Source organism: Lissotriton helveticus, chromosome 12, assembly GCF_964261635.1.
Source record: "Lissotriton helveticus chromosome 12, aLisHel1.1, whole genome shotgun sequence".
NCBI lineage: Eukaryota > Metazoa > Chordata > Amphibia > Caudata > Salamandridae > Lissotriton > Lissotriton helveticus.
In genome coordinates, this window is record NC_136073.1 from 39,507,897 (window position 1) to 39,525,560 (window position 17,664).

The 17,664-nt window shown below is 45.0% G+C and overlaps 1 protein-coding gene across 2 annotated transcripts in view; it reads right to left on the reverse strand.

Annotated features, from left to right (window-relative positions):
* The window catches only part of LOC144797568 (beta-1,3-galactosyltransferase 5-like), a 252,891-nt gene extending 248,034 nt beyond the window's left edge, over positions 1-4,857 (reverse strand). For both annotated transcript variants that reach the window (XM_078668216.1, XM_078668217.1), the window contains exon 1: positions 4,660-4,857. The gene's annotated coding sequence lies outside the window, so the exon portion shown is untranslated. The remainder of the gene's footprint in view (positions 1-4,659) is intronic.
* Positions 4,858-17,664: the final 12,807 nt, after the last annotated feature.

Genomic DNA, 17,664 nt, shown 5'->3' on the forward strand with positions numbered 1-17,664 from the left:
CTGTGGTGGGTTGCCAGCCAAGAGGGCATGAACAGTTGTGCATGCAACCGTAACTGCATGAGTGGTGTATGTGGCGCGCTTCCCCGGTGCATGCATATGTGGCCCATGTTCAGCGCTTGCTGCAGTTCTGGGTGTACAAAGAATTGAATGTATATGTACCACGGAGTGCATGCGCTATCGTTGTCATTGGATATATAAGTGGTGCATCTGTAGTTCTTGGATTATAGTACCATAGTATACATGAAAGTATGTGTAGTGCATGGCATGTCGAGGTGTCATTTGTCCAGCACTCAGTATCACGTTTAGAGTGCACGTCTATTACGGGGCGCATGAGAAGTATACGTGCAGCATAGGCACGTTACATTTGTGAGTTTGGATTGGATCTCCACTGCTGGTTGTGAGCGGTGCAGTGAGCGGTGCATGTAGTGTCTGATGTATGGGCAGTAGTACCCGTCGCATGAGTTGCAAGAGACTGGTTCATGTGCTGCACTGTGGCCCGCAGAACGAGGATGAGTAGGGTCTGCGATGTGTGGGTTTGTCTGCAGCACGGGCAGTATGAGTGTTGCCGATAAATGAAATGCATTTGAAGCATGTGAGAGCAGGATTGGTATATACGCAATGCCAGGTGGAACATTCGTTCATGTTCAGTGCTTCTTGGAAGAATACTGCATGGATAGTGTTAGATTAACTAACGAACCAGTTGTACCAGCAACGAACCAGTTGTACCAGCAACTACTTTACGATTTACGGTCCTAGGAGGGTGTGTGTCTGTGTAACATGTGTGCTTGAGTTGCTGGTGCGGAGCATCTGGATTTGCATGCGAGACATTGGACCATACGTAGTATGTGCAGAACAGAACACTGTGTGTGAACTGTACATTTGTAGTGTATTGTGTTTTGGTATATGTGTGTGAACCAGTGGGTATATACGTGGTCCATATTCGGCCCTTAGTAGGGTTCTGGGACATGTATAGGATAGTGTTGTACAGAAGTGGGTTTACAAGAAGTGCGAGTGTAATATGAATATATGTGCACAATTGCGTGTTTAGGTTCTTCATGCACAACTCAAGCACGGGGTGTGTGTGATACGTGTGCTGTCTGCTGCACGTGTAGTACTGGGTATGTGTGAGGCGTGTTCCGCACTGAGATATGCTTGTAGCACAAGGTGTGCATGAATGATGCCCGTGCGAAATATAGGGACATGAATGGTGACCGCAGCACTGTGGTGTGAGTGATATTGATGCAGTGCTTCTTGCAGAAGTACTTCCTATGTACGCATGTGCAACTTAATGTGATTTATTTGTGCAGCCTCAGGTACATGAGCTGCACTGGAAGTTTGAATGGCGTGGCTGTATGAATGGAGCATGTACAGAGTCCAGTGATGAATATAACTTATTTAGCATCTGGTGTCTGAGTGGAGCATGTGCATCCCTGGTGCATTATGGTGCTTATGCAGCTGCAGGGGGTACGAGGTGTGTGTGTATAGTAAAGGAAGGAGAATTGGTCCATGTTCAACGCTTGGTGCATTTCTCGGATATGTAATGTAAACAGTATGTGAGTAGTGTCCTACTGCAATGGTACACTGCAACTGACGTTTGCAATGGTAAGTGCATGATTATTGCGAGTGTAGTGCTTTCTCACGAGTGGTCTATATTTGATTCTGCCCATGAGTGGTGTTCTAGCTGCATGCGTTGTGCATCTGTAGCACTGGTTACACCAGTGGTGTATTTGCTGCACATGGGACATTTGCAGGAGGGATCCAACTTGTGCACTTGCAGTTTAAGTTGCTTTTCTGATGATTGTGCAGTACTAGTTCATTCTGTGGTTCTCGTTCAGTGCCATGTATTTCTTTTGTGCTCCTGCAGCTTAGGGTGTGCATGGTCCAGGTGATGTCCCATGTGCGTCTCTGATGATTGTACAAGGCTAGGTTTGTTTGTAATGCTCTACAATGCTTGGCATGTTTATAGTGCAGATGCAGAGCCAAATGCACCCAGTGCATGTACTATGGCAAGTGTTCCGGTGTGCATTTAACATGGCACGGACCCTTGGACAGCTGCGGATGTGTATGATACATGAAAGTAATTTGAAGTACAGAGTGCAATAGCAATTCGTTGTGCAGCATATATATTAAGTCATGTTCGCTGAAAAAAAACTAAAGGCTAAAGCAACATTATAGTTCGGTCTTGTAATGTTTTGAAGACGACATTCACCATTTCTACTCACTGACCTAAGTATAACTTGCACCCCAACAATTCACTGCTTATGACCTTCTATTACATCTCTCGTGACATGTAAATGACGTCACTGAGACATCTAAAAATACACCATCAATCAATCACATCACTGATGCAAAACAAAAACTGATCTTTCTCTGGAAACTCTGACCTAATGTACAACTATCTATCTATATATATATATATATATAGGCTTTTTGCTTTTTCACATGTGCCTAAAAGTGCTCTACTTCGGTGCCTTTGCTGGTCAGGCCAATCCAATCTCTGCTCTCATTTCACTTTTTTTTTCTTTTTTACTCTTGCAGTGGTTTATTATTAAAATGTTCTTTTTGAAAAACTATATACCACATTTAGATGGTGGTATTTTTAAATTGTATTACTTTTTTTTACTCTTTTAATGTCAATTGCATATGCTTGCAAAAAAAAAATCCTAATGCCAGACATATTGCCTTTGCCAATGCTTGCTTTTGCGTTTTTCTAAATCTTACTCTAAACAGTATCTTCAATTAATTCGGTCAGTGGTCCTTTTATAGCAATAATGTTGCCCTTCATCGTTGAGTGCAATGAGTGCAGAGTGACTAGTGAGTGCTAGGGAGTGCAGAGTGACTGCCGAGATTAAGCTAATGGCAATGAAAATGACAATGCCATTTATTTTTCTTTCAGTGCTGCAAACCTGTACATATGCGCAATTATATTACCCGGTTTAACAATTTTAATTTTATTGATATTGCAAAGGTTACACCTCCTCTGAGAGGACTGGAATTCATGATAGGAGATTTCTGGAATACAAGTTTCTATAAGCCAGATGAGAGAAAAAAAAGGTCACTCATTGGTTTTCCTCTGATAGTGGGCACTTTGAATAACAAGCATTTACAATGCAACGGTTTCGCCTTTGGAAAAGTTTGAGCTATTGGCATTGTAAATGACAAAATTTGTATTTATGTGTTGGTTTTGAAAACAGATAAATAAATGCCATTGTCATTTACATTGCCAATAGCTCTAACTTTTCCAAAGGCGAAACCGTTGCATTGTAAATGCTTGTTTTTTTTACCCCCCCCTTTACCTCTATCGACCCTTAAACCGTAAAAGTACCCTTGCCCTCTTTAACCACCCTAAAATTATTCTAATATTACCCTTAGCACCCTTCCCTATACCCACCCCAATCTCTAAAATCCCCCGTCCCTCCCTCCATGACCTACCATCACTGAATCCTAAATTCACATTTACTCCCATTTAAACCTACCCAACCCCAAATGCACCCTGCTCTCCCTTTACAGCTGCCCATCCCTAACACCTAAAATTACCCTTACCTCCCTTTCTCTCTGCCCAATCCTATAATTACTCTTAACTCCCTCTACCTCTCCAACCACTGTGCTTCAAAATTGCCCTTCCCTCCCTTTACCTCTACCCGTTTGTAAACCCGCTTATCTCTATCGGCCCCTAAACTCAAAAATCACCCTTAAATCCCTTGTCAAATACTTAAACGTCAAACCCTAAAATCCCCTTAACTTCACTTTAGCTTTACCAGCACCTAAACCACTTTTTGTTTTTAAATAACAAAATGTATGTTAAAAAAAATATCTGCATGTGTACTGCGGGATAACCTACGTGGCAAAGCATACATGCCAACAGACCCAATTTAGGCTTGAGACTCCAAATTTTTAAAACCAAAAACAGCATTTATTTGCGCTGTTTCCCAGGTGAAATTGGCTCCGTTTCAGTGCTGAAGTATAAAAATAGTGTAGTACTTACTAGGGCCCGCATTCCAGACCATTGCCATTTTGCACACCATGCCACCTTAGTTTAGACCCAGCAACATGCAAATAAGGGGTATAATATATTCCACCACTTTTTTCACTATCTCCCTCTTTACGGTTTCGAAACAATTGCATGCATGACATATACGCCAACGTTTTAGAAGAGTAAAGTGGGAGATGTAAAAAAAAAAAAAAATCGGGAGATTGTATTTCCCCCACAGACGTCTATTGAAGGAAATTACATTTCAGCCGGGAGAGGGCCAGAAAAAGGCCAATTTTGTCTTTAAAGTCTCCCGTCTGAATCGGTTCTGTTGGCATATTTGGTATGATCAAGGCATTGGGTAAAGTGTTTGATAAAGACGAGGTTGCTTCCCACAGCACTGCCATAATAGAAATCAATACAGACGGTTTTATAAAAAATAAAAAATAAAGTTTTTATTTAAGTACCTTAGCCCTGTCGTTTGCAGAAACTTAAAGCGTGGACAAATGGCTTGCATTTTCCTCAGGGAAAGAGGCATTCCTTATCTCACCAGATTCCAAACTCTGCTAAAATGCATTGTTAAAAAATAAACATTTCCACACCGTCAGCCTCCCAAGTATATCTCAGGTCAGAGACGAAAACGTGCGTTGAACGCACCTCCTAAAGGGGAAAAAAGGCCCAACACTCACCTCAGGCCCTGTGCGAAGCCTGCATCCCACCAGACGAGGAAAAAAAGCGAGTTACAACAGGCAATAATAACAATGCCGTGTTTTGTACTTGTTATGGAGCTCTAATGAGAAAGAGAACATAAAATCCGTCACAGCCTGGAACGACCCTTCTACACGGCGCCCAGAGCGGGATCTGCGAAAGAAGCGCGAGACACGAGAGAGGCGTCGTTCAGCAGCGTCAACGGCGACTCACGCGCACCCCCCGGGGACGCACGGCGCGCGACGCCTGCACGCGCCTTCAATCATTCCCTCGATGACAGACCAGAAGGCTGATGGGCGTAAGCAAGATGGTGGACCACCTTGCACAGGGAACAAGAATTTGCAAGGAAGATGGTGGACCACCTTACACAGGGAAAAAGCATCTGCAAGGCCGTAGGTATCGCATTTGCGAGAGTTTAAGCTATAATTGGCGGTGCACATGACAATGCCTTTTATGAATGTTTAAAAAAACCAACAGATAAATAAAAGGCAATTTCATTTACAATGCCAATAGCTCAAACTCTGACAAATGCGAGACCTATTAAATTGTCACAGTGAAAGCGCACACCCCCTTTGCCACCAGTGGTTCAAACATTCAAACTCGCCCAACTCGTATGTGGATTCCCTCCGTGTCACCCCATAAATTTCACATTAGTTAATGCACATATTTATACTGGTAACTAGGACACAAGCCATTTCCTAGAGGCTAGAAATCGTTTTTACGTAAATGCGCCCTCTGTCAGGTTATTTGGCGTTTTAAATGACAATGCCTTTTATTAATGTTTAAAAAACCAACACATAAATGAAAGGCAATTTCATTTACAATGCCAATAGCTCAAACTCTGAGAAATGCAAGACCTATTAAATTGCCGCAGTGAAAGCACACACCCCATTTGCAGCCAGTGGTGGAAACACTCAAACTCACCCAACTCGTATGTGGATTCCCTCCATGTGACACCATAAATTTCACATTTGATAATGCACATATTGATACTGGTAACTAGGACACAAGCCATTTCCAAGAGGCTAGAAATCGTTTTTACGCAAATGCGCCTCAGGCAGTTGTAACCAGCGCCCGCTGGTATAATTTATTTATATTTATGTCCAACATATCCCAGGTACCTGAAAGAATCAATCCACAGGGCACAATAGAGACCTTCCCAAAGAAATCGTGCAAGAGATGAGGGAGTAATCCATAAAAATACGGCCCAAGATCTCCCAAGTGCCCAAGATTTGAGTAGAATAGCAGTTCAACTGAAACCGTGTGGAGATTATTATTATTTTTTATTCATTTTGAATCGATTAGTTGAGTCTAATGGTGTTGTTTTAGCAAGATGATTCAGTGCCTTAGTAAAACTCTGATGGGTGTAAAATCCCAATGAATGAGTCAATCAGTTTATTTTGATATTTCAGAGATGTTAGCGTGTTGACCAGTCCAAAGCAGCTGGACGCATTAAGCCAACCCTCAGATGTAACTAAAGAGCATGCTTCAAGAAACCAGCTCTGAAATCAAAGACTTCACTGGCTTGTCACATCGATCTTGTGGTGCGCTGCTACTATATCTAAACGGCCGCCATTGCTTGTGTCCCGCGAGTGCTGGGCGGGCAGGGGGGCAGTTACAGTTAAAGTACATATGGCGCACTGGTAATACAAAGAAGTGGCCGCCATTGGTGTCCCACAAGTGCTGTGAGAGTCGGGGGTAGCCAGGGCTAAAGCATGCATGGTGCGCTACTAATACATAGAAAACACAAAGAGATGATGGACGGAGCGATGACACTTTTCAGACATTCATCCCATCACAGATCTGGGTTGAATCCATCATTGTTCTTTAGCTCACTTTGCCACCCCAGTTCAGACACAGCCATAAGCAAATCAGTCTTGACCCCGTGCCTCATGGTAACAATCCAGCCCGAACTGCCAAGCCATGTCTTTACTGGATCGGAAACAAGCATCCTGTGACCGGTTTCTGGCTAACAGACGTCATCAGCCAGGCCAGCTTGAATCCAGTGGCAAAGTGAACAAGCAACCCACGTCTGGTCATACCCTGCCAACTTAGGGCGAACAAAGCAAACACAAGGAGATGATGGACGGAGTGCTGAAACTTTTCAGACACTCACCCCCAGTCACCGATCTGGGTTGAATCCATCATAATTTTTTAGCTCACTTTGCCACCCCAGTTCAGACACAGCCATAAGGAAATCAGTCTTGACCCCGTGCCTCATGGGAACAATCCAGCCCGAACTGCCAAGCCATGTCTTTACTGGACCGGAAACAAGCATCCTGGGACCTGTTTCTGGCTAACAGCCGTCATCAGCCAGGCTAGCTTGATTCCAGTGGCAAAGTGAGCAAGGGACCCACTTCTGGGCATAGACTGCCAACTTAGGGCGAACAAAGCAAACACAAGGAGATGATGGTCGGAGCGCTGAAACTTTTCAGACACTCACCCCCTGCCACTGGAGTCAAACTATCCTAGCTGATGAGGGCTGAAACCCCAAAACCGGTCCTAGGATGCTTATTTCCCGTCCAGGGAGGACCTGGCCTGGCAGTTCGGGCTGGACTGTTCCCATTGGGCACAGGGTCAAGACTGATTTGCATATGGCTGGGTCCAAACTGGAATGGCATGGTGAGAAAAAAACAATGGATTTAGGCCCAGATCTCTTTACTGGGGTGAATGTATGACATAGTTCTGCATTCTGTCCATCAATTGTTCTTTTTGCATTTCTCACCCCGAGTGGGAACGGGTATGCTCAGACGTGAGTCCAGTGCTCTCCATACCACTGGAATCAAGCTATCCTGGCTGATGAGGGCTGAAAGCCCGAAACTGGTCCTAGGATGCTTGTTTCCAGTCCAGGGAGGACATGGCCTGGCAGTTCGGGCTGGACTGTTCCCATTGGGCACAGGGTCAAGACTGATTTGCATATGGCTGGGTCCAAACAGGAATGGCATGGTGAGCAAAAAAACAATGGATTTAGGCCCAGATCTCTGTACTGGGGTGAATGTATGACATTGTTCTGCATGGCAGTTCGGGCTGGACTGTTCCCATTGGGCACAGGGTCAAGACTGATTTGCATATGGCTGGGTCCAAACAGGAATGGCATGGTGAGCAAAAAAACAATGGATTTAGGCCCAGATCTCTGTACTGGGGTGAATGTATGACATTGTTCTGCATTCTGTCCATTAATTGTTCTTTTTGCATTTGTCACCTTGAGTGGGACGGGTAGGCTCAGACGTGAGTCCCGTGCTCTCCATGCCACTGGAGTCAAGCTATCCTGGCTGATGAGGGCTGAAAGCTCGAAACCGGTCCTAGGATGCTTGTTTACAGTCCAGGGAGGACATGGCCTGGCAGTTCGGGCTGGACTAATGGGCACAGGGTCAAGACTGATTTGCATATGGCTGGGTCCAAACAGGAATGGCATGGTGAGCAAAAAAATGATGGATTTAGGCCCAGATCTTTGTACTGGGATGAATGTATGACATTGTTCTGCATTCTGTCCATCAATTGTTCTTTTTGCTAATACATAGAGGCAGCCACCATTGCTGGTGTTCCGTGAGCGCTGGGGGGGATGCAGCCACAGTGAAAGCAAGCCATAAGCGTATGACATTGTTCTGCGTTCTGTCCATTAATTGTTCTTTTTGCATTTGTCACCCTGAGTGGGACGGGTGGGCTCAGACATGAGTCCCGTGGAACAAACTAGTAGTGGAAATTTGGTGGGTTCAATGGGGAAGGAAAAGGTCAAAGAAAAAGGAAAAGACTCGGAAGAACAATTAACGGAGGGGAACTTATTGGATTCTATTTTCCCCTTGAATATCCCTATTTCCTTAGATGAAACAATTAGGGCTCTCAAAAAAAGTGCAGCGGGTAAAGCACCAGGACCTGACGGTGTGCCTGTCGATGTTTATAAACACAACATAGATCTATGGGCTCCAATTTAAAAAAAATGTTTTAGTCAGCTGTACTCAATATGGTTTTATACCATCATGGTCAGGCTCTATTATCATTCCTATTTTTAAAAAAGGGTAATAGAGAGGACCTGAAGTGTTATCGACCAATCTCCCTCTTAGATTCGTTATTGAAAGTGGTAGGGAGGGTGCTATTAAATAGGTTGCAACAGTGGGCAGATGAGAACAGTATTTTATCCAAGCTGCAATATGGCTTTAGACAGGGATTAGGGACCGTGGAGCAGGGTTTAAATCTGAGTCTTATTATTGACAAGTATACTAGGGCAAAAATGGGTAACTTATTTTTAACTTTTGTTGATTTGAGTACAGCATTTGACTGTGGAATACACGACAAACTTTGGGATATTTTACAGGACATGGGGGTAGACTCATGTATTTTATCTTTTATAAAAGAATTGTATAGGGAGGCTGGGGCAAGGGTGCGGTTTGGAAAACAAGGGGAGTGCTCAAAACAATTTAAAATAACTAAAGGCGTGAGACCAGGGTGCGTACTCGCACCCTTTCTCTTTTCATTATACATTAATAGCCTGGGAAGGAAACTGGCAGAGCACACGTTTGACCACCCAATAATAAATAATTGCCCCATCCCTGTGCTATTATATGCGGATGACGCTGTTTTAATGGCGAGATCACAAATTGGCTTGCAAAGAACAGTAACAGAGTTCGTAAATTTTATGCAGGAAAGAGGTTTAATTGTGAATATTTCAAAAACTTTTAGTATGAAATGTGGGAAATCCTTTTTAAAGAAGAAATGTAATGTTTTTATAAATAGAGATAAAATTTAATGTACGGATAGCTTTGCTTATTTGGGGATAAATTTTACATGCACAGGCAACTGGCAAGCGGCAACCCAGACGAGGAAAGCTTTGCTCTCAAGAGCAATTGGAGGCCTAGTTTCTTTTGCAAGTAAACTAGGAAACAAATCAATCCCGGAATTGATAACTGTATATAAGGCAAAATGTGTCTCTACAGCAGTATATGGAGCAGGTATCTGGGGTTATACAAATGTAATGGGCTTACAGCAATGCGAAAATGCCTTTTTAAGTTATTTATTGGCTATCCCCAAATCAATTTCTAATTATATAGGTCATTCAGAGGTGGGCTTACCGTACCTGTCGGACATAATAAAATCACACCCTCTTCTACTATGGCATAAAATCTGGGTGACAGAAGAGGCGAATTTCAATCGTGAATTTATAAAAGACTGTATGAAACTCGAAAGATCTTCCCTTATTCCTTGGTTAAGTCACATCAAGGATATGTCACAAGAGCTGGGCCGTCCGGAATTTTTTAATGATCCGGAAAGCATGAAATGTATTAGCAGAAAAACTTTAAAAACCGATTATATGGCATTCCTAGCAGAAAAAAGATGGGTGAAGAAAAGGGAAAAAAAGGACTGTTATGGAGAATTATCTTACTCTTTCAAGCCCAGGGTTGCAGCTGTATGTATCTTGCCTGCAGGGAAGCTATGAGAGGATGTTGCTAACACGATTTCGCATAGGTATACTACATAGAATGGTTACCTTTCCAGAGGTAAATGACTGGTCTCACAATCTAACACCTTGCCCACGTGATGAAGAATCAATACAAACAACTATTCATATTACCCTTTTCTGTAAATTTTATTTGATGCCCCGGAAAAGATTTTTAAAGCCGTTCTTAAGAGACCAAGGTCTGAAACAGTGTAAAGTGGCTTTTTTGAAGCTGCAATGTTTAGACAATGAATTAACAATTTGTGTGATGCTGTCTTATCTAAAAAGTGTAATCAAGTATAGGAAATCATTGTAGCAAATTTTAATGATGTTATTTTAAGAAGTTATAACCTATTGGTGCCCACGGAGACAAAAGGGTCTTTTTGTATAATCTGCTGCTGTGTATAATGTTTACATGTGTACCTCTTTTTTAATATGCTTTTATGGTTTTTTAAAGAAAAATCGAATAAAGCTATACTTCACTTGACTTGACTTGACAGTGGCAAAGTGAGCAAGGGACCCACTTCTGGGCATAAACTGCCAACTTAGGGCGAACAAAGCAAACACAAGGAGATGATGGTCGGAGCGCTGAAACTTTTCAGACACTCACCCCCTGCCACTGGAGTCAAGCTATCCTAGCTGATGAGGGCTGAAAGCCCGAAACCGGTCCTAGGATGCCTGTTTCCAGTCCAGGGAGGACCTGGCCTCGCAGTTCTGGCTGGACTGTTCCCATTGGGCACAGGGTCAAGACTGATTTGCATATGGCTGGGTCCAAATTGGAATGGCATGGTGAGAAAAAAAACAATGAATTTGGCCCAGATCTCTTTACTGGGGTGAATGTATGACATTGTTCTGCATTCTGTCCATCAATTGTTCTTTTTGCATTTGTCACCCCGAGTGGGAACGGGTATGCTCAGATGTGAGTCCAGAGCTCTCCATGCCACTGGAGTCAAGCTATCCTGGCTGATGAGGGCTGAAAGCCCGAAACTGGTCTTAGGATGTTTTTTTCCAGTCCTGGGAGGACCTAGCCTGGCAGTTCGGGCTGGACTGTTCCCATTGGGCACAGAGTCAAGACTAATTTGCACATGGCTGGGTCCAAACTGGAATGGCATGGTGAGCAAAAAAACAATGGATTTAGGCCCAGGTCTCTGTACTGGGGTGAATGTATGACATTGTTCTGTATTCTGTCCTTCAATGGTTCTTTTTGCATGTGTCACCCCGAGTCGGACGGGTATGCTCAGACGTGAGTCCCATGCTCTCCATGCCACTGGAGACAAGCTATCCTGGCTGATGAGGGCTGAAAGCTCGAAACCGATCCTAGGATGCTTGTTTCCAGTCCAGGGAGGACCTGGCCTGGCAGTTCGGGCTGGACTAATGGGCACAGGGTCAAGACTGATTTGCATACGGCTGGGTCCAAACAGGAATGGCATGGTGAGCAAATAAATGATGGATTTAGGCCCAGATCTCTGTACTGGGATGAATGTATGACATTGTTCTGCATTCTGTCCATCAATTGTTCTTTTTGCTAATACATAGAGGCAGCCACCATTGCCGGTGTTCCGTGATAGCTGGGGGGGGATGCAGCCACAGTGAAAGCAAGCCATAAGCGGCCACCATTGCTGTTGTCCCGCGAGTCCTGTCTATATTAATTAAGTAAATAGTGCTCCAAACTTCTTATATAAGCTCCCAGGTTAAGACGCATGTAAAAGGGCCAGTCCAAATGGGAGGTAACAACAGAAGACAGGGAGGTACTAAGGAGGGACTAATAAGCCTATCAATAAAGCAAAAGCCAACATTTACAAAGGACAATGACACAAGTCAATGAAAAATATGGGCGGAGAGTGGGCGGAGCTTCAAATCCATACCTGTATATAGTATGCCTCGCAGAGCAGCGCATGCGCTGCCCGGAGTAGACCTAAAAATTGCTCTGTGCGTAAGTCCAGGCCTTCGGACAAGCTGGGCCCAGAGTCAGTGCTCGCTAGGGTCATAGCTGCCATAGTAATTGCAGTGTAATTATGAGTGACATTCAACGACTATCAGTGACACTTTCTTGCAAGCAAAATCAAGCAGTAAAGATGAGGGAAACATATAAATAACAGAAACTACACCCAGCTGCCAAGATTTCAGATTGTTCATATGTGACATTTCCAAGGATTAATTGCATTTATGAGTGGTGTTATTGTTAAAGTTGTGTGACACCCTGAGCAACAGTTTATCATAAATGTAACCGAGGAATAAGGTCCATGTAAAGAGATTAATATCAGAAACTATCCACTTCTGAGCAGTGAGAAGGCTTACAAAAGACCAAGACAGTGCTGTAAATTCCATGTACTGGAAGGCCACTAACTGATTTTGCATTGTAGTGAATGCAGAATTGCTTACTATATTGCTGAGGCTATAAACTGTTTTGTATGGCTAGTTCTTTGGTAAAGGCAGCAGTCACTAATAGCCAGACATACCTCAGGCAGGCCTCGAATGTGACTCTTTGGGGCCGGACTGTCCCTTACGCTAATAGTGCCTGATGCACCAGCTGTCATCACGGATTTCGAGTCAAGCCTCCAGAACATTAGATGCTGGCATGTAGCTTTGGTGATTAGGTCACTCCTCACTGCTAGGTCAGGTGCCAGATTCCAGGAGCATTGCATCTATAGAGTTGTGTGCTTTGGAGGAGCCAGAAGAGTTCAAGGGATTGGTTATGCTTGTTTGACCTGCAGATTGGGGTATTCAAGTGTTTGTTAAATTGTTCCTCTTACCTTTTGTTAGATTTGGGGGTCTCTAATTGGCAGAGGAAGGTACCTTTGACCAAATAGGGACCCAGGCATCTAGACAGGGTAAGGGGGTACATTTGTAAAATAACCCCTGCTCACCCCTTTGGTAGCTTGGCACGAGCAGGCAGGCTTATCTCAGAGGCAGTGTGTAAAGCATTTGTGAACACATACAGTAATCCAGTGACAACACTACAGATGGACATCACACAGGTTGTATATTAAAAATAAGTATCTTTATAGAGACTTAACACAAGACCACAAATGACAAAAATCCACAGTACTGTACTTTAAAAATGGTAGAAATAGCTTAGTTCTCTTTAGATGTAAAATGCAACACTTTAAGTTCAATGTACCTTTGGATGCGTAATGCTATACAATGAAAGTGTTGCAGGGAAGGTGATGCGTTGGTTCCTTACATCCAAGAACAGTGATGCATCGGGTCCCTACTGCTGCGTAGGGGATGCGTCGGTTCTTCTCCGAGTGGGGAGGTGATGCATCAGTTTATTACTGCGCTTCCGTGGTGATGCGACCAGCAACGCCGTGATGCGATGAAGATCAGGTGCAATGAACAAAAAGGCATCTTCTTCTTGATGCGTCTAAGATGCGTACACACCCGATGGCCGTGCGGCAACTCAACGATTCTTCTGAGCCGCGACAGGCCCTGCAATACGTTTCTCCGGTGATGCGACGGCGTCTGCTGCGACGGCGACACTCTTCTCCGGTGATGCGATGCGCTTCGGGTGATGCAAAGGCAACAGCGGCAGTACACTTCTCCGGTGTTGCGACGGCATCTGCTGCGATGGCAACACTCTTCTCCGGTGATGCAATGACAACGGCTGAGGCGGCAACGCGCTTCTTGGTCTTGAGTCGCGCTTCCAGCTCCCAGGGACACACAGTCTCTCAGAAGGACCAGCTCAACAGTAGACACTTCAATTCCCAGCAAGGGAAGGCAGGGGAGCTGGTTGGTGAAGACTGTTGTCCCTGAGACTTCAGCAGGAGGCAATCTCTATCTCAAGCCCTTGGGGATCCTTTACACGTTGATTTGAAAGTATCACAAAGTCCTATCTCCTTTCTTTGGCAGTCAGGCAACCACTGCAGGCCAATCCCCCAAACAACACTCAGCTTAGGGATAGTCTCCTCCTCAGTTTCTCTGGTGCCTCTCCTCCGCAAAGGTTCTTTTTGTTTCCCAAAAGTGATCTAAAGTTCTGGAGTCTGGGTCCCCATATTTATACTGGCAAATCCTTTATCCTATGAAGGCAGAGGGCCCTGTACCCAGTCCAAACCAGTTCTGTGCAGTCGTGGAGCACTTTGTTGACAAGACTCCTTCTTTCCTTTGACAGTGTGCGCCAGGGACATCAGACGCACCACAGGAAGAGGAACCAGCATTGTGGAAGGCAGGCACAGCCCTATTCAGGTCCCAGGTGCAACTCCTCCCACTAATCTACATGCAGATAGCTCTATTCAGCACGGTACTGACTCACTCTGTATCCGGGAATCCCCCAGCCCCTGTCACTCAAACTCCAGACAAGGAATACACAACCTAGCAGAGACAGGCTTGGATAGTTAGGCAAGAAAATACCTACTTTCTAAAAGTGGTATTTTCAAACACAGAATGTTAAAACCAACTTTACTGAAAGATGTATGTTATCATTCTGAGTTCAGGCATACTAAACTCGAATTTCTACCTAGTTCCATGAGTCAGTTAGAATTATAAGATGTTACAATAAAACTGCCCATTCTGGCCTGTGGGGAACAGGTAGCCTTGCAATAGTGAAAAACGAAAATGGCTGTAATTCACTATCAGGACATGCCACCCACATCAGGGCAGGTCCTATCTTTTACCTACAATGCACCCTGTCCTTGGGCCTACCATAGGGGTGACTAATATGCAGAAAAGGGAAGGTTTAGGGACTGGCAAGTGGGTGAACTTGCCCAGTCAACATGGCAGTACCAGACTGCACACACTTTACAGCTGCTCCAGTGGGTGGCACAACCAGTGCTGCAAGCCAACCAGCAGCATTTCATTCACAAGCCCTGGGCACACGCAGTGCACTGTACTAGGGTCTGACAAGTAAACCAAATAAGCCAATCATGGAGTGACTAATCCATACATCAATTTACAATAGGGAGGCATGTGCACTTTAGCACTGATCAGCAGTGGTGAAGTACCCAGAGTCATAAAACAGCCAACAACAGGTCAGAAAAAATACAGGAGGAAGGCAAAAAGTTCAGGGATGACCCTGCAAAAAGGGCCAAGTCCAACACCTTTCCTCCCTGATCAGGTAGTTTTGATGTGTGGCACTGTTTGCAGTCAAAGTTTCTTTCCAATTTCATTTAATGTTGGAAAAAAATAATGTGAATGTGGGCATGTGTAATGTATTAGTGCTCATGTAAAGAGGTTCAACAGCTTTGGATTGAGGTAATGCTATAAAAAATTGTAAAAGAAAAACATGTTATCCAGAAAACGTTTTGCACCAATTCCTCAGCACTAGGCTGAGAGCTAAGAGTGAAGGCGAGCCTGTCTCTCTAAAATCACAGGGCTGTTAGGCTGATACACTTCAGGAGGAGTAAACAGCCGAGTGGTGGCTGGACCCTGAGAAGGTTCTGTATTATTGTAGCCAAAAACACACAAAACAATTTTGCAAAGCACACACTGGTTTCCATAGCAACTGGTCACCCCTCTATGCACTGCGCCCAGCTCATGCTTCAATATGCAAGCCGTCTCGTAGGTGTCAATTAGGAAGCAAATTAGTAAGAATACAATTTGATAACAGTACATCACTTTAATATGTGCCGACTTGCAAATGCCTTTTCACAATTATAATAATTACTATTTGAGGAATCAATTAAAAATTTTTTTTTATTGGTGCATTCACCTGAAACGGTGCCTGGAACTTATCTGGCGCCAGGCAGCTGACGAGCTGTCTTTAAGCTGCGTGAGTCCTATGTGTGTCTTGGCCGACCCATGCTATTCAGAATAGACAGACACAAGACTCAGCCATGTGACTGCAAGTGGCATCACCATGGACAAAGGTATCCTGCTGTGCCCTCCGGAGTCCAGGACCTCTCTGTACCACGTGGACCTGGGCCGACTCTCCCAAGCAGGATGTGAGAGCAGGCGTGGTGCGTCCATTGGGGCATAGGGGCGTAGCCCCACTAAGCCACATGGACGCACCGTCGTCAAGCACAAAAATATTTTGCATTGGCAACAATCCTAAAGAATGTTAAAAGCGCCACAGCGCTACCCCCCGGGAATCCGGGACACACCCGACTTAATCCGGGTGGGGCTGGGCTGGGCTGCTGCAGCTTAGTGACAGTCCACACTCAGCTGCCTGAGTACTGCACATGTAAATGTAAATGTAAATGTATTTGAGCTTGTAAAGCGCACTGCTACCCGTCCGTAGGTTTCCTGGCGCTGTATAACTCTGGGGAACCCGTCCTGGCTTTCCCTGTGGGATGGTCCCTGCTGGGAGTCCTCGAGGTGGAGCCAGGCATCCCCGGAGTTGATGGGGCCGTTGTGGAGATTAGGCAAGCTAATGCCCAAAGTTGCCGAGTGGAACCCCTGATTAGAGTAAGCACCGAAGCGAGAATTATCGAGTCCGCTGACCCAAGTCCACGACCCTACCGCGTCGGGAATTGAACCCTGGTCCCGGGCCGACTTCTGCTCCCGGGTCTGCCGCCTCTAACCAGTGAGCCACACTACTCCACATGTGAAGTTTTGGGCTCTAACTAGCCCGAGCATGCGCGTACACTACCTCCACTCAAGTTACCCTTAGAGAGGGACCAAGGGGGTGCTGTTTCTTACAGCAGCCGGGCCGCAGTCCCTGGGGTTACAAAGGGCGAGTAGTCAGTGTGCCCCCCTAGCCAATCCTCTTAATAATCTGGTGTGTATGGAAAGGTTGTACCTAGAGTGTAACTTTACTCGGGATGTGCCACAGATATATTTTTAAGTCAACAAAGACTAGGAAGAAGGCTAAAAACCTCACCGGTGCCTCTGCTCAGAGCGACTTCTAATGCTGCGAATTGTGGGTGGGCCGCCTAGAAAGGTTGGGATGACATGGTCTTTCTGCTTACTTTATCAAATTTTTGAAAAACACCTGGGAATATACAAATATGTAATGTATTCCAGAGACAGTCCTGCTAAGCTTCCCGCATCTCAACTGGGTGCTCTCTTGCTGTGCCCATCAGGCCAGGAACACAGGGAGGCTTTGCTCCTGTCCCATTTCCCAAAACCAGTCCAATGCGCTCTGATGGCTTATATGAATGTGGCCTGCGGTATGCTGTCACAATCCAGATTTGTGGTTAATCAGTTCCAGTCAGAACAGACTCCTAGGCTCCTTTAGGGCGAGTATAAACAAACTGCTGTGCCTCATCCATGCCACTATTAAACCTGCCTCCTCGGCAATGACGCCACATTTTGCGGCCTGGAACAAGGGCCTAGGCAGCACTTTGGTAAAGCACACTGCCGCACAGGATCTAGAAGGGACTACGCTGTGATCGCGTGCGCACAGAATCGTAGGCCATACCACTGAACAGAAAATAGGTTGAAATCCTACCTACTGAGTTAATACCTCTTCCCCCACTCTCTGACACCCTGACAACCCAAGTAGCATGCATATCTCACTAGTATTTGCACATAGTTTGAAAACAAATGACTGAGGCTTGCACACACTGAGACTGGCATTGCAATTCAGCTTAATTGCCTGAAAATCTTAGGTGCTTCCGGTGATGCGGTGAGAATTACGGAAATGCGTTACTCTCACCCGAGATACGTGGCACTCAGCAGA